A 4,849-nucleotide genomic window follows, 5' to 3' on the forward strand; every position below is an offset into this window, starting at 1 on the left:
ATGCTGCTTGCATAGCCACACCAGGCTCTGAGGCAGAGAAATTCCCAGCATCAACAAGGGAATTTCCAGCAGAAATGGGGAAAAAAAATATATAACCCTCATTGCTATCCCAGTCACCTCTGGGAGATCCCTCCAGCAGAAGAGGGAGAGTCTCCCTAAAGCAGCCCTTCATGGCTCAGAGATGGCACGAGGGAGATTGTGCTCAGACCCTGGTGGGAGAGGAAAAGAGAAAGCTCAGTGCTCGACCAAAAAACACTTTGAGTTTTGCTGCTGGCAACCACAGCAACCACCAACACTGTTTGAAGCTACATTTCTGAAGCACCCAAAAAAATTGGAGTTTCAAGTCACCTCTGCCTGCCCTGCAGCACCAAGCTGTGCCCCACGAGSAGAAACCCAGCCAGCCTTTATCCTGTTGGCACTTAGCTCATCAGGATCTCCTCACAGCTCCAGTCTGCAAAAACAACTTGTTTTGGATACTGAGCTAAAGTGTGAACACAGCACTCCCCACCTGGGCAATGAAATACTAGCAATGAAAATGTAAGGCTGGAGCTGGGGAAAAAGCTCCAAAATTCTGCTGCCTCAATGTGAATAATGGGAAAATAATTGAAACTTGCATTCCAAATACATTATTTAGACTGTTTCTTTGCTTTTCTTAATATGACTGAAGTGATCAAAATCTCTCATTTACAACCTTCAGCTAATCCTTCCACATATGCATTACACACTGCAATCCTTTTCATAGATGAGTCTAATACTTCCTTTGTAAATCATGGATGAGTTTTCTTAATCAAAAAAATGAGAACAAATCACTCCACTCATGTGGAGTAGTTATTGTCTTAAATAATAATCACTGTGTCTGGATTCCATCACAATTTATCTGCTACTGAGCATCCTGTTTTCTTCTTATTTTGTTGGAAATACCTCTCCCATGGTCTTTGTGGATATGAGCAAAACAATACTTTTCTTTAATATCAAATACATTTGGGTTTGGGGTTTTTTTTACTGTTTGTACTATTCACTCTGCAGCACATTCCACTAACTGCAGTTCAGGCCTTATCTCAGAAACCTTAGAGTGCACATATTCCTGTGTGTCAGAGAAACAGAGAGGCATTTAATAAAATGAATATTCATGTATCTCCATAGAACAGTATAAAATTCTTTGCTTCATTTTTACCTTGTCTGATACAATCACAGGTAAAAAAAATACACTAAAAATYGCATTTGCTGAATCTTGTGCTGAATGCATGTCACACTCCTTATTTCACTCAAAGTAGCACAAAACCTCCTCCCCCCTTGTAAAGCTGCATGGCATCAACCACCAGACAGCGACAGTAGCTGTCARTGCTCTTTCAGTGAAAATATCACCTTATTGCCACCAGATGTGTTCATGGATTTGCCTTCTCAAAAAGGGGTAAATCATTTAAAGACAAATAYATTATTAAGAAGAGCCAGCTTTACCTGAGATGCAAAGTTTAGCATTCCAGTTCTTCATACAAGTTTGTCTTCAGCAGCTGTGGGCAGGAATGTCTGCATCATTGAGATCTTTCTCATTTCTTCCTATCTGAAATGATACCCTTAGACATTTATTAAGGAAGATATAGATATATAGGAAGCACTGGAATATCTCTGGCCTGTAAAGGTACATTTTAGGCAGTGCCATATCAACTTTAATCAACTGTCTCTGTATTATAGTTCCTCTCTCCTTACATTAGAACATAATTCAATAAAGATATTTAAAAAGTAGCAGGACATGTCTTGTACATACAGATTAATAGCTCATGTCTTTGAATGCCTCTGATTGTGTTTGGTATAGGAGAGTTGACCTGCAATGTCTTTCTTGGTGCTATATCAGTTATATATGTTACCATTAAAATTAAGCCCATTTAGGCTGAGCTAAATGGAACCTGACTGTTTGATCTTAAGAAATACTGTGACCTTTTACACTGAACTGAAGCAAATAATCAACATGCTCCTTTACATTCCCTATTCTTCAATTTTATCAAAGGCTCTGTTTTGTGAGGAGRATTGCTTGAGGTGCTAAAAGCATGTTTAGTTCATATTTATATTAGTCCATCTCCATTTAATGACTTTGTGGCAGCTTGATTAGCATGATGAATATAGTTTGGAAAGGAAAGCTGGTCCTGCAGAAAAGATACTGATGTGAATTCTGAGATTTCATTTCTAACTTAGCTGCTTATTTTTTGCTAAACTTCAGAAATTCATTCAGATTGTGTTCTCGATCAGYAAAACGAAGATGATTTGATCTTGGCTTCACCTCATTCTACATTAAGTCTGGGAGTAAGACAAACCGTAGGGCAGCGGAGCCCTTGGCRCTGCAAGCACTACTGTCATAAAAACAGTTTTATTTTGGCTGGCATATTTTGATGACAGATAAGAAGCTGTGGTAATTCTGGTTTATACAAATGCCRCAGTTTTTATCAATACCAGGACATTTTTATTATAACATTAGTAGCAAACAACAAGCTATTGTGTTTACTGCTGTGAAAAGTGCTCTCTTTCTGCCTCCCTATTTCTTTGTTTCTTAKTTCACCATTGCTGAGGAAATATTACCCTCCATGCCTATAGTGAGCAATTTTCCTTGTATAATTTTTGCTCTGTAGTATTTCAGCAAAATATTCTAAATTCTCTCTTTATTTTATCCTCTCCCTGCAAAGAATACTTCCCCCTTACAAAACTGAACTCAGACTGGGAATTACAGACCTTTCATCTGCTGACACTGGAAAARTGAGCTTCTCAATAAATATTTTCTGCATTACTCCTTTCTCACATCACATCCTCAGTGAATGTTAGCATCTCTCAGGAGGAAGGAAAAGACTCTGTGTAGCAGGCACTATGGGAAAGGGTAAAACAAGAGTCTGTCTGGGACCTTCTTCCCASTCTCCACCCTGCCAGGCCCTGGGGACCCCTTTACAACCTCTATAACCATGTAGGACAAGGACCAGTGATAGAGAGGAACCAGCTAAAGATGCAAAAGACTGACAGGGAGTAGAAGATGAACTGAAGTGTTAGGGATATCTATAGCACTCCTAACAGTCACAGCTGGATTTCTTCTGCCCAGTGCTGGCTGTACACAGATACCTCTGCTCTCTCTTTCACTTGCTGGAAGTATCCTTGCAGCTGTGCATTTCATACTAGATCGATCTCATCTTTTCCTCTTCGCTGTTATCCACCATCAGCCAAAAGGATTATGCACTGTAATATATCCTTCTTCACTACTTCATTTCTACACAGAATTTGMAAGCCTTTTATTTAGTCCTTTTACATGTCTTACTCTTATTTCAGCCTTTATATCTTCTGTTATAATCTGCATTTTACCCACAGGGATTATCTGCACCTCTGYACACAGTGAGATTCTAGCACTGGCTGGTTTTCATCATGACCAGATTAAGCACAATGAGTGACAYTAAACAGAGACTGAAGGATATGGCAGGCTGGGGAGCTGAGTGAGCCAGCTGAGCGCAGATGCTCGCGTGCAGAATGATGACAGCAGCAGCCTCTCAGCCCAGGGACATGGGATGTACACTGCCAGAGGAAAAGTCAGGACACTACTGGGCTATCTGTCCCATCACACCATGCTGACTATTAGAGTGCAAGCCAATAAATGATGGCAGAGCTGAGAGTCAGTAAGCGACCCAGAGGACTAATGCGATGATGTCCATCACAAAAAGCTCTACTAGTACTGAACAACTTTGCAGCAAAAGAAAAGAGACACCAAATGTGTCACTTCTGGAGTTAGTCAGTGCTTCCCTAACCAACTCAGGAACAAACTTGATAGAAATGCRGCTGATTCAGTAGCATAGCAATTTGCTCATTGTTCCAAACGCAGATCCCTCACATGCTAACACAAATATACCCACTGGGATGATTTTTAAAATGTCTACCTCTTCTCTTGAGGGTTCACTTACAAAGTTGGCGGATATCACTGCATAAAAGGAGAGACTGATTCTCTTCTCATATACACTGATTATAGGCAAGAGAGATGCCTWTGGCTTGAATGGATGATTTCTGAAAATCTAGGCATTCATTTGAGCATCCTTAACCTGAGTCTGATAGCTGATGTAAAGACAGGTGGCAAAAAGCGTAGTTCCCATACAGCAATAGTACTGGATTTTCTGTTATTTCTAAAGGATAAAGATCTCGCTGTACCTCAGTGAGTGTGTGACATCAATGTACTACAGCATCAGGAAAGGCAAATGAGACCTGGGGAGGTATAAATTGAGGTGTCTTCTTCCTCCAGGGAACATAATTATGCATTACTGTCCTAATGTAATTTCAACTGACATACTGYGTTCTGTTCCCATCACTCATGCAAAGAAATTATGAACCCCAACCATAGCAAATCCAGAGCAGAACATTCACATGACATCTTAGCAAAGACTGCTGAAGAGCACAGCTTGTTCACTTCAGCAAAATGAGGGCTAGAGAGAATAATCCCACCCCAAAAAAGAACCAGGATGAAGGAAAATGTTTTTCTAATTGAAGAACAACACTGGAAGAAAATCAGGTTRATACAGACCAGCTAGAAATAACCTGGGGCTGGAAGCAGAAGTTGGCATCTGACAGTCAAAGAACTGAAGCTGAGCCTGGCTGGGGCAGAGCWCCCTACAAACAAGAGGTGTCAGGGATTAGTGTCATCGCTCTACGCCTGTTCCCCAAGATGTCAAGTGGAACACAACAGTGAGCAGCCCTGGCTGCTGTGCTTAAGAACCTTGTAGAAGTGCTCAGAGGTTTGCTTCTATCTGGTTCTTTGCTATTTGGTGTGTTTTGCACCAAAATTGTGATAACAATGCAATCTACCCACACTTATGAATTCTCATAATTTCAAATG

The sequence above is a fragment of the Malurus melanocephalus genome, unplaced genomic scaffold (assembly GCF_030028575.1).
Source record: "Malurus melanocephalus ecotype Western Australia unplaced genomic scaffold, MMel_1.1 scaffold_306, whole genome shotgun sequence".
NCBI classification, from domain to species: domain Eukaryota; kingdom Metazoa; phylum Chordata; class Aves; order Passeriformes; family Maluridae; genus Malurus; species Malurus melanocephalus.